The 18,528-nt window shown below is 41.3% G+C and overlaps 1 protein-coding gene across 37 annotated transcripts in view; it reads left to right on the top strand.

Moving 5' to 3' along the window:
• Positions 1 to 1,382: 1,382 nt before the first annotated feature.
• PKNOX1 (PBX/knotted 1 homeobox 1) overlaps positions 1,383 to 18,528 on the top strand; it is a 65,099-nt gene continuing 47,953 nt past the window's right edge. For 8 of the 37 annotated variants that reach the window (XM_043538158.1, XM_043538132.1, XM_043538144.1 and 5 more), the window contains exons 1-3: positions 12,982 to 13,234; positions 15,037 to 15,097; positions 17,196 to 17,285. The gene's annotated coding sequence lies outside the window, so the exon portion shown is untranslated. The other 29 variants (XM_043538135.1, XM_043538142.1, XM_043538130.1 and 26 more) reach the window with 27 other exon arrangements.

Raw genomic sequence — 18,528 nt, 5'->3', positions numbered from 1 at the left:
GGCAATACTGATTTCTCCCTGTTTCTGCCAGATTTATTCTTTATCACATTCACAGTCTCTAACTCCACATGGATCTGAATGTACAGAGAAGTGGCAAGAGGGAGCTCACTTGGAGTATTGTCTACATCACACTGGCTCAGCAATGGTGCTACAGCTGTGGGGCTGTAATGTAGACACTTCCTACATAGACAGAAGGGGTCTTTCCTTGATGTAGTTCATCCACCTCTCTGGGAGGCGGTAGCTAGGTCAATGGAAGAATTCTTCCGTTGACCTAGCTGCATCTACAGTGGGAGTTAGGTCGACCTATGTTGCGCAGGATATGAAGTTTTTCACAGCCCTGACCAATATAGTTAGGGCTACCTAAGTTTTAGGTGTAGACCAGGCCTTGTACGCCTCCTCAGGCAAGAAGGCAACTAAAATGACAATATATGACTGGCGAGGTGCTGATGTAGGTGTAGGGTGACCAGATTCTCAGAGACAAAAACTGCAAGTGGGGACAGAGTAGGGCTTTGATAGATGGGGAGAAGTGTGGTCATGTTTAGGGGATATGGGACACGCTTGCGTATTGCATAGACACTCAGCTAGCCTGCTGCCAATTTCACCAGCTCAGCTGGCCAAGGCTCTTCACGCGGCCTGGCTCTGCAGAAGGCTATGGCAAACGGAGTGCAGCAGTGCCCATTTGTGTAACACCAACAGGGCTGCTGAGATGGGCTCTGCCCATTCCCAGGCTGCTCCCCTTTGCCCCCTGCCTTTATTTGCATCCCTGAGCGTGGGCAGCTAGGCCCTGGCAACAGGCTGGCTGTGTGTGGGGCGAACACCAGGGCCTTGCGTGGCGGGTGGGGTGGAAAGGGCAGAAGAGCGACTGGGACACAGGGGGTGGCAAAGCCACACACACACCAGGAGGCCTGGGGGCACCGCACCTGCCAGGGGCTGGAGGGAGGGGCGCCCTGGCAGCAGGGGCATTTGAGAGCCTGGGGGCGGCAGAGCAAGGGCGCCAAACGCCCGGCCTCTCGCGCCAGCTCAGGGCAGAACCATCAGGGGCAGCTGTAGCAGGCCCCGCTGCAAATGCCTGCGGCTCCCCCTCCCCCGCTTCACTTGGTATCTCCGCCCCCCCGGACTGCCCTTGGGAGTTGGTTTCGCCTCGTTCCCACCCCGACCACACAGAAGAGGCGGGGAAGGGGGCGTGACAGAGACGGCGCTCGCCCCGCCCCCTTATGAGTATTCATTACGGACGTGTGGGGGCACGCCGGCGTGAGGAGGAGCCGTGCTGTTCACCTCGCCCACTCGCTCCAACGAGTTTCGTGGTGGGCGTGTCTAGCGCCGCCGCTCGCCCCGCCCCCTTGGTGAATATTGATGAGGCGTGATGCGCAGCGTGTTGTCGTTAGGTGTGGCGCGGGCGGCGATTGGCCGGGTGTGTGTGTGCGTGGTGACGCGTGTCGCGGCGGTGCGGGTCCCGATTGCTGCAGCCGCTTGTCAGTGTGACGAAGATTGGCACCCAGGTAAGCGCTGTCACTCAAACCCGCTCCCAGCCAGCCATCCATCACGGCGCGCCCGTCGCCGGCGGCTGGCCGGCCGGGCCCAGACACACAAGCAGACCGTGGATGGCGGGGGAGCGAGAGCCCGCCACTCGGAGCAGCGGGGAGGGGGGCACCCGCGCTATACCCAACCCGGGGGGGGGGGAGGAGGAGGATAGGGGCGGTGGCGGGTAGGCGCGGGGAAGGGAGGGGGGAGCGAGGAAATTTCTGGAACAGCCGCCGACTAACCGTTGCCTTTGTGGGAGCGCGAGGGAGGCGGCGCGCGCGCGGGCGCGCGCCCGCCCGCCCGCCCGCCGAAGGGGAGGGAGGCGGCGCGAGGGAAGGGGGACGGGTAACAGCTGTTTGTGCCGCGAGGGCGGAGGCGGCGGGAGGGGGGGATATTTAAAGGGCCTTTGCGAAGATTCCGATAGAGCGGGGGTCGGGCTGCTGCCGGCGGGGGCATTGCTCTCCACCCCCTCCCCCCGCCGCAGGGTGGGAGGTGGCTGCGGTCGCTGCCGCTGTGGCCTCGCCTGGCCCGCGGCAGTCCCTGGGTGAGAGGAAAGAGCAGCTGCCCGCGTCGCCGCTAGCCGAGCTCGCCCGCGCCAGCGCCCCTCTGCGCGGTGTTAACCCCCCACCCCGCCACAGCCCCGCCGGGGCCGGGCCGTGGGCTGCCCGCCGCGCCCACCGGCCTGCTGCGCCGGTGATTGTTGGGTGCTGAGAGTTTGAGCCTTAGCCCCCCAGATCACCTAGTCTGAGCTCCTCCATGGCCCACGCTGCTTCCTCCCTATAGAGGCTAGAAAAGCTGCGAAGGGTCCCTGCCCCAAGGAGCTTACAGTGTAAACACTTGAGCCTGACACCAATAGACCTGGCCTGCAGGGGTGGGTTGTTAGGCCCCCACATAAACAACAAAGATACCAACTGAATAGTTCACAGCCCTCCTCCCATCCCAGCTTGAATTCCACTTTTGCCTTGACACCCTCAAGAAATCAGCCAGTTAATGATGGCTGTCTTGACTAGTGGTCGGGCATGATGTCTTTTAAATGACTCAGAAATTACAAGTTGTGTTCATAGCTAGGCTAGGCAGTGGCTGGTCTTATTAGCTCTATGCTAAACTGACCTGCTACGTTATCGTCGTTTCAGTTTATATTATAAGCAATTTGAGACATGGAGCATGACTTCCTACATGTTTGCACAGCACCTTAGAACAATTTGGCCCCAAAACTTGACTGGAGCCTTTGGGCACTATTGTAGTACATATATTTAGATAAAATGGGGTACCGATATTGTTACTATCCTGAAATATTCCCTCAATTAGCCACACATCTTGAGTCTCTGGAAATGTGCGTCCCATGTACCAGTAGATATCACCCAGAGCTCACCAGTTAAACCTTCACTGGTTAACATATATACTGTGTGTTTCTCTGCCTGTCTTGCTTTATTTATTTATTTATTTATTTATTTTTAAGATTATTTTTCATCTGTAGAATGGTGTCCCCGCAGCTAACATTTCCAACACCCTTGGAGATACAATTGCTGTTTTTGACTTTGTATGTATCTTTCAATTAATGTCCTCTCTTTGTCCCAGTCATCTACAGAAGTGTAACTGATGTGTGGTTTCAGTGGGGAAAGTGAGGTTCCAGGTTTATTTTGATAGCTTTATGAATTAGGAATGTTGTGCTACATAATAAACTATTTTTCCCAAATAGAGCAATCCAGGCAAAATTTATTTTTTAATTTTTTTCCTTGGCCCTACTTGGACTATGATGTCTGTTCCTTCAAATATCTTTCTGGTGTAAAGAGTATGAAACACATTTTGGCTTAGTTTGTAGACTTCTTTGGAGAATTTGGGAATCACAGTTTTTTTTGTTTTTTGAAGGTCAGTTTACTTTATTGTAAAAGATTCATCTAATTTACAATGTCCAATTTAAAACTTGATTTATTTATTTTTTTTTTTAAAGATTTCTTGTTACACTGATCACTGGTTATCGCTGCTTGCTTATTCTAAAGTCCATGATCTTGCTTTCATTTCCAGTGTTTGGTCTGTACTCAGTTTTTGTACTGGTATACCGGATTCGGTTAGGGTTTGTTTTTTTTTTTTTGGTTTTATTTTAGCTTGAAGGAGTTATATTAGTTGGACCCGTAGTTATACGGGATTGGAAATAAACAATACCTATATGAGTATATTGATACAAAGCACCTTTGTACTGGCATAACTGGGTCCACATAGGGGTGTTGTACCTCTTTAACTATACATGTATAGTCACAATGATACAGTGTGTATGTGTAGACAAGCCCTAAAATGTATTTCAAGAATGTTAATTGTGTATACAGGATACTTTAATCTCTCAGATTATATTGCAGGCCAGAAAACTAATGACTGCTGGAGCATCAGAAATTTCCTGATCCAAACCCACAATCTCCAGGGTAGCAGATAATAAAAATATATTGTGGACACATTTTCTTAATACCTCTGCCAAAAATTGCAGATAATTTGTATATTTATAAACTAGTAAGTACAAAAGTTATAATGAGCTGTCTTAAATTATTGAAAATGAGACCAATAACAAATCAAATTTATTTGGTGAAATAGTACAGTGTGTCTTTTGAGTTTAACCTCTTTGTTTTTATTATACCTAAATTAGTGCTTCTTTATTTTTTGTTACAAATGATAATAATTTCAATGCTCAGTTTGGGTTCCAAACATATTTTCAGTTTAGTCTGTCACCATGAATATTTTCAATTTTAGATATTCCCCTGTCCCTGATTTATAATAAAGGGCACAAATGTCAACGTCAAAATGTAAACTTTATGCAAGTTCTTAATTTAAGCCTTAATTTAGTAAATCACTTAAGGACATATTTAAGCATATGAATAGTTTCATTGACTTCACCGGCAGTGTGGTCTAGAGGATTTAGCACTAGGGTGGAACTCAGGAGATCTGCGGTTCTATTCCTATCACTGATCTGTTGAGTAACCTTGGGCAAGCCACTTCGCCTGTGTCTCCATTTGTAAAGTGAGGTTAATTATACCTGCTTCCTTTCATCTGTGAGATATTTATTTATTTATTACTCACTTGCTTTAAGTGCTCTGCTGAACTATAACAGTATTTCATTACCATTTGCTGTGTGCTTTATGGAAGTTTAAGAGCTCTGTGTGGTGTGTTACATGGAAATTGTGATACACCTTTGGAAAGTCCAATTTGGCATACAAGTTGTTGGCTTACATTCATTTTCTTTATAGTAAAAGGCTTAACTTTTAGATTTTTGTTGTTTGTATTATTTTCCATGTTAAATATAGTTGTAGAGGCCTGGGTACTCCTTTGAGGCATTCTGTGTTTAAAAATACCATATTTTTAAAACAAGGTCCAATCTTGTATTCCCTATACTCCCACTTAAATCAGTAAGAGTTTGGGGTATGCTAGAAATACATGTTCAGTCTCGGATTTTTCAGATTCTTACAAATTGGGTGTCTTTTGCTAGTTTTAGTTGCTGTGTTTTTTCTCTTTGGAAAAAAACAAACTACTGTGCAAGAACCAATTTTTATATATTATTTTATCCACACTGCAAATGCAATGCTGTAATAAAGTCACAAAGGGTCTAATAGCTGATGTATAAGTAAACTGGAAATGGTTTAAAAGGCATTACCATACATAACTATTTGATTTATATTGAATGGCATATACTAACAACCAAGTATGAATGACCCACAGTACCACTGCATTCGTGGAATTGTCTGTTGTAATGGTTCTGTTAATGTCCTGAGTGCCAAAGAGATGTGGATCAAAAATGTATGAGATTTGTATTTAGTAGTCTGGGGCTGAAGAGGCACTTCTGCAAAAGTGTGACATGCACCTGAGTTTACAAAAGTGTTGTACACCAGCAGGGTAAAGACATTAATGTGCTTTATTGTAGTAAGTGAAACAATTAGAGCTATTTTAGCGTAGTTTTAAAATTCCAGATATATTATTAATCTCTTGCAGTAGCTGGTGCCTTTTTACCTCATTTGTTTATGGGGTGTGTCTGGTTAAAAAGAATAACTCTGTCAAGGGATTATCTTACTCCATTTTTACCGTTTTACCATAATCCGTATCGTGTGCAATGTACAACTCACTGCTTTTCTAAGTGTTGTAAGGTTCTCAGAACAGTAAATTAAAGACAGAGCTGGATTTAACTCTTTGCTTTGGTTGCACCTAGACAAGTATTACAAAATACTTCATCAAAAGCCATCCATATCCTTTCCCATGATTGCTGAATACTAAAATATTTTCATTCATAATCAAATTTTTACTTTTACTCAGTTCATTCACTAATCATTATTTCTGATGTCACACTTCACTATCATGGAAGTGTTTCTGATGTCATAAGCATGGAACATTGGTAGCCCAGAACGAAAGTGAAAGTGGGGTTAGAAAATACAAGGCAACCGTCATCTGACAGTGTCAAATATTAGCTAAGTAAGCCTCAAAACAATCCTGTGAGATAAGTAAATAGTAATAGCCTCTGTATTCCCATTCTACAGAGGAAGAAACTGAGTTATGTCTATATTAGAGACCTTACAGCAGCACAACTGTACCGATGCAGCTGTGTAGGTGTAAGGTCTCCCATGTAGCTGCTCTATGCTGACGGGAGAGAGCTCTCCTGTTGGTGTAATTAAATCATCCCCAACAAGTGGCGGTAGCTATGTCGGCAGGAGAGCATCTCCCCCCGACATAGTGCTGTGCGCACTGGTGCTTCTGTCGGGATAACTTACGTTGGTCGGGTTGTGTTTTTGTTTTTTTTCCCCACATCCCTGACTGACAAAAGTGCTAGTGTAGACATAACCTGAGTTAAGTGGCATATCCAAGGTCATCCTGTGATAGAACTGGAAATAAAACCTAGATCTTCTGCTTTGCATACATGTGTTCTTCCTCCTTGAATGTACAGAACAAGTTTGTGGACCACTGTTTGGTTTAATACGATAAATGTGTGAGCTAAGATAGAGTAGTTGTTGGTTATTCTAAATGTTCATTTCAGTTCCAAGTGGCAAAGTACAATCAAAAATTTAATTTAAATAACCCTGGACTTTGATGGGTACTGTATGGGAGGGAGGGAGGGAAGGGTTTTCAAGTTGAGAGTTTAACTAGGTCTCAGGTTGTTGTTTCTGGAGACAGTCTTTCTTGTTCTGTTATAATCTGTGTGTCATTTCTGTGTTATAATAGAAAGAGTATGTCAACAACTTAGTATTAGTACATAATTTAAAGCAGTGATACTCAGACCTCAGTGGTTCAGGAGCCAAATTAATGATCAGCATTACTCAAAAGAGCCACAGTAGCATGAATTCGTTGTTTCATTTTCTATACACACATATATAGTTTTTCTCACAGCAAAATGACTATCAACTACAATTATTTAATAACATAGTAAAAGCGTTCTGATTGGTTAATAATTAAACGATACTGTTTTAATATCATGTACTTCAAAGAGCCTCAGGAGATGTATTAAGAAGCCACTTGTGGCTCCAGAGCCTTAATCTCAGTATCACTGATTTAAAGAGTGTGTTTTCTAAACAATTTATAAAAAATCCAACTCTTAAAATTCAGTGGTGTGCATCAGCCATGTTTAAATTAATGTATTATTTGTGCTGCTGTATTAAAGAACAAAAAAAACCCTTGCTATTCCTTATTTGTCTCTTACTGGTGAAGCTTTTAGTAAATACTCAACTGGTAACTCAGCAAAATACTTTATCAAAAATATATAATAGTTGGGTCTACATTCCAGGCTTTGTAAAGCAGATCTTTACAACTGGGGGTAGAATTGCCAGCTTAAATAATAGTCATATACTGCCCTTAGAGTAGCATTCTCTGGCTCTGTCTGGTGGAACTCCCCTTCTTCTGCAGTTCCTATTGCTGATAATAAAAGGGATATGATGATTTACTTCTAGTGGAATAAAATAAAAATGAATTACACTGCCAGCAGATTAAACCTGTGTTTGTGGGCTTTCGGGATTATTTCTCTGCCCTTTTTGAGGATATAGTGTGTTTTGGGGGTAGTCACAGTGGGCTAGGCCCTCTCCATTTACTTACTTTAGAGTTAAAAACAATGGACTAAAGAGTGGGGAAAACAGTAATGCAGGCTTAGTTTTTGTTCTCTCAAATATATGTCCTATATAAGAAACACGGGGGATTCTAAAATAGGAGTTGGAACTGAAGTACATAATATCTGTGTGTATAGAATATAGAGGAGTGAGAGGTGTGTGGGTGTATGTATGTATGCACTTCTCATGCTGTACCTGTTTAGCTAAAGAACTTACGTTTCCAGGTCAGTCAGTTCATAACCACTAAATTCATTTATATATTCTAAGTGATGAAGATAGCAGTGCCTATAGTAAGGTTGCCTGACACTCTCCAGTATAAAATCCTGTTTTCAGTTGCTTCTAACTTCGGCAAACGTAAACTGTTTGGGCTTAAAATGAATTATTTTGGAAAGTTCCAGCTAAAACAGTTCAACCATTTCTGAGAATGAGATTAAGGAAAAATACATTTTGCCAATTAAAAAATCTTACATCCTTTGTTTTGGGGGACCTGGATGCAGAGACTTGAAATTTGATAGGGTGATTGCATTTGTGCCAGGATTATATTTTTTGCTGCCCCTGTGAAAACTTGCCTAAATTTATTTGAGTTATAAGCCTCTGAAAAAAGTTTACATGTGATTAGCAGTTTATTAGAGTTTGGCAGCTAAATTCCATGAAGATTCCATCTGCACTGAGCATGCAGCATCCCAGGGCTGTATGGGCTGAGCAGGACCTTCCCTGTAATTGCTTCTCCCAGTTACCAATGCCACTGTGGTGCCAGGCACAGGAACGGAGTGTCTCTCCTGTCAGTGCTCCTCCTACTGGTGCTCAGACTGCAAGAAGAGCAAGGAGGAAGCAGCCTGAGTGAAATGCAGAGGGGTAAAGAGCAGAGGGGTTGGTAATGAGACTAAGAACTTGGTGGGGAGGGGAACAGGAGCAGGAGTCAGGAGAGGGCAACAGGGGCAAGATGCAATAGGACAAAAAGAGGGGAAAGGGAATGGGGGAATAGGAACTAAGGGGCGGAGGGAAAAGAGCAAAGGGAATAAGGGAGAGGGATAGGAGTTGGGTGTGGGGGCAGCAGGGGTGGGGATGGGCCAAGAGCTATGCATGGTGGATGGGAGCAGGAGGGGATAGGAGAGGCTAGGGGGAACAAGAGCAGAAGATTCTCTAACCATTACAGCACACTGGAATTAAACCCATTATTTTTGACTCAACATTCCTTTGCTAGATACCAAATAGTTGTGAAAGCCACTGACAAAATTTGTCTCATGTCCCTCTAGTAGCAGGTCCACATAGAACATCGTCTTCTACTGCTACTGGTTAGTCCATTATTTTATGTGGCAGAGGACTGTGCTGTGGATATAACCATCGCAAACCTGCTGGACTCCTGACTTACTTAGTGCACACAAGGACTGTGCTCTCGAGAAGAATCCAGGTTTTGTAGTGAATGAGGCTATGGTCTTTAGCACTCTTACTTCATTTGTTGCAGAAGTTGGAAGGTATGCTGTGAAAAGGCAGGGGACTGCAGGACGAGGAAAGGATGGTCTTGTGGTTAAGACAATTGAATGCTTCACTAGAGAATTGGATTCTATCCCTGCCTCTGTAATGTAGTTCCTCTGTGATTCTGGGCAAGTCACTAAACCCAACGTTTTCACAGTTGGCTACTTACTGGGTGTGCCTTGTTTTCTGGGTGCCCAGCAAGAGACATCTTGGACCAAATTTGCAGAAGTGTGAAGAGCTCATGATTACAAGTGATGTCAATGGTAGCTCCAGTCTGAGCATATTCATTGCTATAAAATACTAAGTACTTTGAAAAACCAGGCCTTGGGCGTCTCAAGTTGGGCACCCAAAATTAGTAGACACTTCTGACATTTTTGTCATTGGTCTCTGTCCCTTAGTTCATCATGTCTAAAATGAGGATAATATCTAATCTCACAGGGATATTGTGAAGATAAATTCATTAATGTTTGTAAAGAACTAAGGTGTTACATTGAGAGCACCCCAGAAAAAGCCTTAAGAAATGAATAATTCTTTATTCTGTGCTGGCTTTGGATGAAGTGCAGTAAATAGTGTATGGGCCACACTGAATTATGAGGCTAAAATAAAATATTGAATAACTACCTATTCAGAAACCATTGCCTATGTTAGTCCCATATGAACATAATTTGGCTAATTGGAGGCCAAGCGAAGCTGCTAAAGCCAGTGGGAATAGGGGACTGTGATGAGCATCCCAAGGTTCACTAGCAGGAGGCCACAAGCTTTCTAAGGTTCATGATGTAAGGAAGCCGGCATGAGCAGGTGAGGGAATCTTCATTTACCAGAAAACCCTAAATGCGTCCTGGAGACTAGTGAGAAAAGGCCGAGATCCCCTTCCTGGGGCCTTGAGAGCAAAAGGAGGGATAAGGAGATTCCCCCTCCTACTCCACTTCTTCTGAACTTCAGGTCTCCTTCCAGTCCACTTTATTCCTCACCACCATTCCTGCAGAATTTAGGAGGACAGCCCAAGTCCTGTGTACAATAGGAAGCTGAGAGGAAGGGAACTGTTGTGTCCTGTAGGAGAGGATCCCTGATTCTGAGTACCCTTGTAGAGTTACAGGACTTCCCACTCCCATCTGGTAAAGAGGACACTGGTTATTTGGAGACTTTGTAGCCAGCAGCCCCAGGTAACATTCACTCGAGACCTCCAGGATACCTTCCAATCTTTGGACCCCCTTCGGTTCATAGGAAAAAGGGGCCTTCCTCCAGCTAGCCCAAGGTTTCTTTTTAAAATCCCAGAACCTTTAAGGTGAAATGGAGATTGCAGGCGTATATATTTGGGTTAAGTGAATGTTACCTCAAGAATGCTAATGTAAAAACAAAAAAAGGAAATGCAGAGTTAGGTTGTGCTTCTTAAATGAGGCATCCTAACTTGTTTAATTTTGCCTTCATAGTGATGCATTTAGAAAATTAAAAACTTGTACTTCCTTGTCCATCCATACTAAAGTTTCATTTTAACAGTGACCGTAAAAACAGGTTCATTTAATCACACAATGGTTGTGCCAGTTCACAACGTTGTTAGTCATAAGTAGCACATATAAAATAATTTTTCAATTTTCCTGGTTTGACAAACTGTATATTGAAGGCAGTGTTTACTCACTCATCATTAAGGACCTAATCCTGTCAAATGCTGAAGGCACATAACACTTCCTGTGAAATGCATAGTACTTTATAGGCTCAATCTCTATGATGGCATGTGGCATCCAATTTTCCAAGTGTCACTAGACACAAAATGATCCATATGCAGATTTAGCATGCCCAGATTATTACATTGCTTTTTTCATGTAATAATATAAAGATTAATGTAGTAACAAAGTAACAGTAGAGATGTCTCTATGAAACATAAAACCAGTGTTATGTAATGCATATCTTTAACACTCCACATGCAAAGAAATGATGATGATAAGCTTTTGTCTCCTCATGGGCAAAATTTGGGTGCCTTGCTTGAGAAATCCAAGCTTAACTCTATGTTTCTTGGATTTCCAACTTAACATTCTTGAAAGGTAAGATGCACTCAAACCTTAACTTTGCCTTACACTCTTTTTCATGTCTCTGTGGGGTAGTGGCTTGATTGGATCACAAAGCAATCAAGAGAAAAATTATATAAAATCAAATTTTCCTCTTATTGTAATGGAAAATCATATCAGTGACTTTCTTAGGGCTTGTCTACATGGGAAAATTGACTAGCTATAGTGGAATAACTTTTCAGCTATAATGGAACAATTACTCTGCTATAGCTATGGTGTTATAACTCCCCTGTGTGGGCATACTATTCTGGAATAAAAGTGACACTCTGGAATAGAATGGCCATGCTGCAAAGTCACTCCAGCATAGTGGAATCGTTCTTCTGCTCTAGATATGCTAGTCAATTTCCCTGTGTAGACAAGCTCTTTTTGCAAGCTGATGCTCTGGGTATCCCATAGACACATATGAATATCCTCCAAACAAAGATTACAATATTATTGGCAAAAAGAAAAGGAGTACTTGTGGCACCTTAGAGACTAACCAATTTATCTGAGCATAAGCTTTCGTGAGCTACAGCTCACTTCATCGGATGTTCATCATATTATTGGCTATCCTATAAATAACAAACACAGAACAACTGTAGTATATGCTCAGTAGTGTTTAGGTAAGTCAGAGACAAGTAATCACTTCAACTGCAGTGGAATGAATGAGTCCCTGTAACACAGTACACTCTTGTACACTATGTTGCTGTGTTATTGCATTAGTAAGTTCATTGATTTAAACTATCTTTAATGTATGCATCTGTTAAGGTATGCACAGGTCTTTGTGTTTTTAATAGATGAAGTAGGCATTGTGAGAATGAGTGTGCAATGTAAATGCTTCAGTTAAGATGCTAGGGTATTATTTTGTGTGCTTTCTTTGGGCCCTTGGGCTCAGGTTACCTTGTTTTGCTTTTTAGCAAAACCTCAATGGAGCTTTGTCTTTTTCATGTGACAAAAGCAAACTGACTTTGATTTTGACTTCTTAACCTATACGGATATGGAGTATTTTACACTTGCCAAGTTATTGTACTCTCTCTGACCATATCAAGCTAAAATAGTCTCCATTTTGGCTTTCATTGGTTCCATGGCCATAATGATCATCTAGTCTGACCTCCTGTATAGCATGCGCCTTACAACTTCCCCAGAATGTCTTAGAGCAGGAGTTCTCAACCTTTTTCTTTCTGAGACTCCCCCAACTTGCTGTAAAAACTCCACAGCCAGCCAGTGCCACAACAACTGTTTTTCTGCATATAAAAGACAGGGCCAGCATTAGCGGGTAGCAAGCAGGCCAATTGCCCAGAGCCCCATGTCACAGGGCCCCCACAAAGCTAAATTGCTCAGGCTTTAGCTTGAGCTGTGGGTGGCGAGGTTCAGCCCCACACGATGGGGCTTTGACTTTCTACCCTGGGCCCAGAGAGTCTAACACTGACCCTGCTTGGCGGACCCCCGGAAATCTGTTCACGGCCCCCCAGTGGGCCTCAGACCCCTGACTGAGAACTGCCGTCTTAGAGCACAGCTATTAGAAAAAATCCAATCTTGTTTTAAAAATTGCCAGTGATAAAGAATCCACCATGACCCTTGTAAATTGTTCCAATGCTAAATCACTGTCACTGTTTTTTAAAAAATTGTCTTATTTCCAGTCTGAATTTGTCTAGCTTCAACTTCTGGCCATTGGATTGTGTGATACTTTTCCCAACTAGATTTAAGAACCCATTATCACATATTTGTTCCCCTTGTAGGTACTTACGGACTAATCAAGTCACCCCCTTAACCTTCTCTTTTGTTAAGCTAAATAGATTGAGCTCCTTGAGTCTATCACTATACCACATATTTTCTAATCCTTTAATAATTCTCATGGCTCTCTGAACCCTTTCCAGTTTATCAACATCCTTTTTGAACAGTGGACACCAGAACTGGATACATTATTCCAGCAGCAGTCTCACCAGTGCCATATGTGAGGTAAAATAACCTCTCTATTTCTGCTCAAGATTCCCCTGTTCGTGCAGCTGAGGATCGCATTAATCCTTTTGGCCACAATATCTCACTGGAAGCTCATGTTATGGTGATTATCCACCAGGATCCCCAGTTCTTTTTCAGAGTTGCCGCTTCCCAGGATAGAATCCCCCTCCTGTAAGTATGGCCTATATTCTTTTGTTCCTAGTTGTATACATTTATTTTTATCTGTATTAAAATGCACATTGTTTGCTTGCCCCCAGTTTACCAAGCGATCCAGATCACTCTGCATCAGTGACCTGTCCTCTTCATTATTTATCACTCCTCTAATTTTTGTGTCATCTGCAAACTTTATCGGTGGTGATTTTGTTTTCTTCCAGATCACTGATAAAAGTGTTAAATAGCATAGGGCCAAAAACCAATCCCTGCAGGACCCCATGAGAAATACACCTGCTTGATGATGATTTCCCATTTAAAGTTGCATTTTTGTGACCGATCAGCTAGCCAGCTTTTAATCGATTTAAGATGTGCCATGTTAATTTTATGTCATTCTACTTTCTTAATCAAAATGTCATGTTAGTACCAAGACAAATGCATTACAGAATTCTAAGTACATGACTTCAACACACATTTATCAACCAAATTTGTAGTATCATCAAAAAAAGGTACCAAGTTAGTTTGACAGGATCTGTTTTGCATAAATCCATGTTAATTTGCATTGATTACCCTTCTTTAATTCTTTATTAATCAAGATCCATATCAGCTGCTCCATTATCTTGCCCTGGATCAGTGTCAGGCTGAGAGGTCTATAATTACATGGGTAATCCTGTTTACTCTTTTAAAATATTGGAACAACATTAGCTTTCTTCCAGTATTCTGGAACGTCCCCAGTGTTCCAATACTTATTGAAAATCAACATTAATGGTCCAGTGAGCTCCTCAACCAGCCCTTTTAAAACTCTTGGATACAAGTTATGTGGGCCTGCTGATTTAAAAATATCTAACTTCAGTAGCTGCTGTTTAACATCCTCCTGAGATACTAGCGGAATGGAAAGAATGTTATCATATGATATAACTCCCTCATCTTTTTTTTTCACCTACATACAGAACAAAAATATTTATTGAACACCTCTGCCTTTTCTGCATTACTACTGATAAATCTACCATTTTCATCTAGTAATGGGTCAATACTATTTTTAGGATTCCTGTTGTTGCTAATACACTTTTAAAAAACTCCATACTGTCCTTAACTCTTCCGATCATAGATATCTCCTTGTATCCCTTTGCTTTCCTTATAAATATTCTACCATTCCTAGCTTCTGATTTATATTAACTACTATCAACTTCTCCTTTTTTCCATTTGTTTATATTTGCCTTCACTTCCTCTCTAAACCAGCTAGATTTTTTTTTTTTAACCAATATGGCATTCTTCCTCAATTGTGAGATTTTGGGGATTTAGTACGGTGTTTTTAATGATTCCCAATTATCATTCATACTTCTCTGATTAAATTCCTCTTTCCACCTGACTTGGCTCATAAGTGTGTTAAGTTTTGTGAAATTGGCCCTTTTAAAGTACCACGTATATATATTACTGGTCTGGACTTTACATATTTAGTGTGCAAACAGAATAATCAAGTCATGATCACTTGTTTTTAGCTACCATTAATTTTTAGTTTTGTGACCAGGTCCTTTTTATATGTTAAGATGAGGTCTTATATAGAGTTCCCCTATGTTGGATGCAACACTTCTTGAGTTAGGAAATTGTCATCTATACTGTTTAGAAATCCAAGGATATTTTATTGCTGCAGCATGAGACATCCAGAATATGTCACTCAAATTAAAGTCCTCTATGATCATGTAGCATTTTTCCCTATATATTATAGATAAGTGTGTAAGGAGCTGGTCATCCTGTTCCCTACTGTGTTTTGCTGGTCTGTAGCAGACACCAACTAATACCCCATCTTGTGCTTTATCTGTTAGGACATTGATCCATAAATATTCAAGATCATTTTCTTCCAAGTTGTCAGTGATTCAGAAACAGGTAATGGCATTTTTGACATAGCGTGCCACTCTCTCTCCCCTTTATCCTTCTTAAATAGGGTGTAACCATTGATTTTAACATTCTAATCATGTGAATCATCTCACCAGGTTTCAGTAATACCAACTAGACTGAATTTATGCCCAAAAAATGAGCAATTCCTTATGTTACCAGCGTCCTAGCATTGGTATTTAGGCAATTAAAGAATTTCTTCTCTTTATGTCCTTTGGTTCCTTTAATTTTCTTATCAGCATCTAAATCTGTGATATATGAGTGCTCATACCTTCCCTCTTTTTACCCTCTTTAAATCTTGCCCTATTTGTAGGAGTACACGAGGAATAAAATTAATTTTACAAAACCTCAGCAATATTAGACTCAAGCCCAAGCTTCACACTGTCCCAACCTATGGAGGCCCCATGATTTCCAGTGGCACTCCAGTCTCCTCTGATGTCTTCTACAGGAAAACACAGTAGTCTGCTAAGGCCTCAAGTATCTTCATGGGGAGGACTGCACAACCACAACCTCATGTGATTCCCTCCCATTCAAACTAACACAATTTCCTCCCACAACATCTTTTCCCATCCAGTCTCCACACTTCAGTAGCACCCTTCCACCTGGGTCTTGTCCTCCTTAAGCACCTTTTCCCTGCTCATACTTGGTATCTTACATGAGGGAGGGTCAAGGGACTGTTTTTAATTCCTAGAGGAGCAGTGTTAAACCTCCCCCATAGAGTAGAATACAATCCCTAGCCCACCACAATACATATAACGTACCGATAACATTCATAAAGCTAATGTAGTGGTCCCCAGATATACTGCCTGCAATTGCGGTACTGAGGCCACAGATCTCCCTCCACAAAGACAACAGTGGGGAGTTGCAGAAAACTAGGGGGGATGTCCAGCTTCTTGGGGGAGGTGGGGCTTTGGTGGATAAAGGGAGAAAGTACTATGAACCACTGTGTCCTCATTATAGTTTATCCCAGGAATAAAAACTGGCCATTTGAGGTACTGGTTCTACACTGAACACAGCTGAAGTTCTAGATCTCAAATCCAACCATTTCCAGTTCAGTTTCCAAAATTTGGATTTGGGGTTTTTCTTTTTTTCATTGTAGCTAAATTTTAGAAATATTGCTTTATGATTAGAAATATGGAGTCTTGAATAAGTGAATACATAGTTTTATTTTAAATCACAACTGTGTATTAAAGAATCACCACTCTTTAGTTGTTGTTGTTTCACCGTTTGACCTCTGTATGGCGTTAGCATCTTGACCATTCCCCTGAGATAGTTTTATTGACCATAAACTTTGCTCTGGGTTAACTGCCATTTTTCAATAGTGTTTTCAGGAACCATATTTTCTGAGTACATTTTCATAATTTCTGCATCAGCACTCATTAAATGCTAGTTTTAATATGTCAAACATAATTCAATATTAAGTGATAATTTAAAGAAGTCTTTTTAAACTGCTTTGTAAACCTACAATACAACCTACCAGCTTTCTGCATATGGGATGAATAATTCCCAACATTACATTCTGCATATTTTTTCATGTAGCAGGTCACTTATTTTTTTCACTAATAATTGTTGAACTTATTTTGAGAGAGTACAATTAAGAAGGATATCAAAAAAGCTGATTAATAATTGTTGGCTCTGTGTTTGATTTGATATGGAAGAGCTTCCTGTAAGACAGTACACAGTTGTTCTGATTTGCCATCACTAGATTTATTTTGGAATTTGCCTTGTGTTGCCCAAGCAAATGGATGTTTATCCAGAGAGTAAAATACAAAGGTTCCACATACAATGGAAAGAAGATCAGCAGACGCAATATTTGCTTTCCTTTGCAAGCACTAACAAAAGCAACATTGGAGGTTGTAAGATCAGGGCAAGTCAACAATAAAGACTGGGCAGTTTATTCTTTTTTTAATACATCCTTTTCCCCCCCCAAAATAGAAATGGTAGAAAAAACATCTTACCATTACATTTTTTTTTTTATAACCCTTGTTTTTATTACTCTGTTTTCTGGGGGGAAAAAGATTTGTTTCCAGCTGATAAGCTATTTGCCAAATTGTTATTTCCATCTGAATTTTTCCTTGTTGATTCCTAGGTGTGTATCTGCTATCTTGTGCAGCAATGAGCCTGGAATTCAATCTGCTGGAATAAGACAATGGCTTCTACGTCCAGTTGAAATAAAGGGGTGAGCAGCTTCATTGCAGCTGGTACCATGTTAACTCCTCCTCTAACAGGCAGTGTGCAAATGGAGGCAAATTCCATTATATTTCAATGGAAAGTGCAGTCTGTTCCTCGCTAGCCTGCCTTGGGCAGGAGAAATACCCATTTTTATTTTTTTTTACTTTGCTATGTATGAACACAAAAACATGGGCAGTTGTATAGAAAGTATTGGTACTACTACTGGTACTGCTACTAGTCATACTGGATCAGGTCAGTGGCCCACATCTACAGTATCTGTCTGTCTAACTGTGGCCAGTACTAAATGCTTCAGAGGAAGATGTAGTTTAGTAAACAAAAAATCCTATAAGGAACAATTATGCACTAATAATTCCATAGAAGTTTCTTCATGACCCGCGGCAATTAATGGTTGGTTTATACCCTGAGGAATGAGGTTTTATATCTCTTATAACTATCTGCCGTATTTAGTCTTCCTGCAAATGACATTGTTTATATCTGTTTCTTTATTGAATCCTACAAAGCTCTCTTTTAGCCATATCTTGCACCAATGAATCCCACAAGGTAGTTATGCCTTGAGTTAATATCACTGGATGTCCACTTTCTTATTATGAGAGTAAATAGGAGCACATGATTGACCTGTATACCATTAAGGATTTTATATATGATTCAGCTCACCTGTTGATCTCCTGTCTAAACTACATAGACCTTCTTGTTCACACAAGGAAATCTTTCCATGCCTCTAATCATCATTGTTGCTGTTCTGTGAACCTTCTCTATTTCTGCTCTATCCCTTTTTTAATTGAATTATATTTTTGCTGACTAGAATTGAGTGCAGTATTACAGATGAGGATGTACAGCCAATTTATATAAAGACATTATATTGTTCTTTCTTATATTCTCCCTTTCTTAATAAAACCTAACATAATTTGGTTTTTTTGCCACCACTGCATAATGAACAGCTATGTTTCTTTAGTTATACACAATGAAGACTCAGTCTTTCCTGAGTAGATTCAGTTAATTTAGAGCCAATCAGTGTGCATGATTATCTCAAATTGTTCTTTTCAGTTTGCATTACCTTGGAGTTGTCTTAGCTAAATTTTTATCTGTCATTGGCTTGCCCAGTATCCTCCTCATCCACAGAAGGAGGCTATAGGGGAGGACCGCTATAATAATAGGATTCCTTTTAGAGGTCCTTCTCAAATGTTCCATTTAGAGGTGGTGATGTTGGAGCCCTTCGCAGTGGAATGAGC

Source organism: Chelonia mydas, chromosome 1 (genome assembly GCF_015237465.2).
Source record: "Chelonia mydas isolate rCheMyd1 chromosome 1, rCheMyd1.pri.v2, whole genome shotgun sequence".
Lineage (NCBI taxonomy): Eukaryota > Metazoa > Chordata > Testudines > Cheloniidae > Chelonia > Chelonia mydas.
Note: the sequence above shows the minus strand (reverse complement) of the source record. Positions and strands in the feature narration are given on the sequence as shown.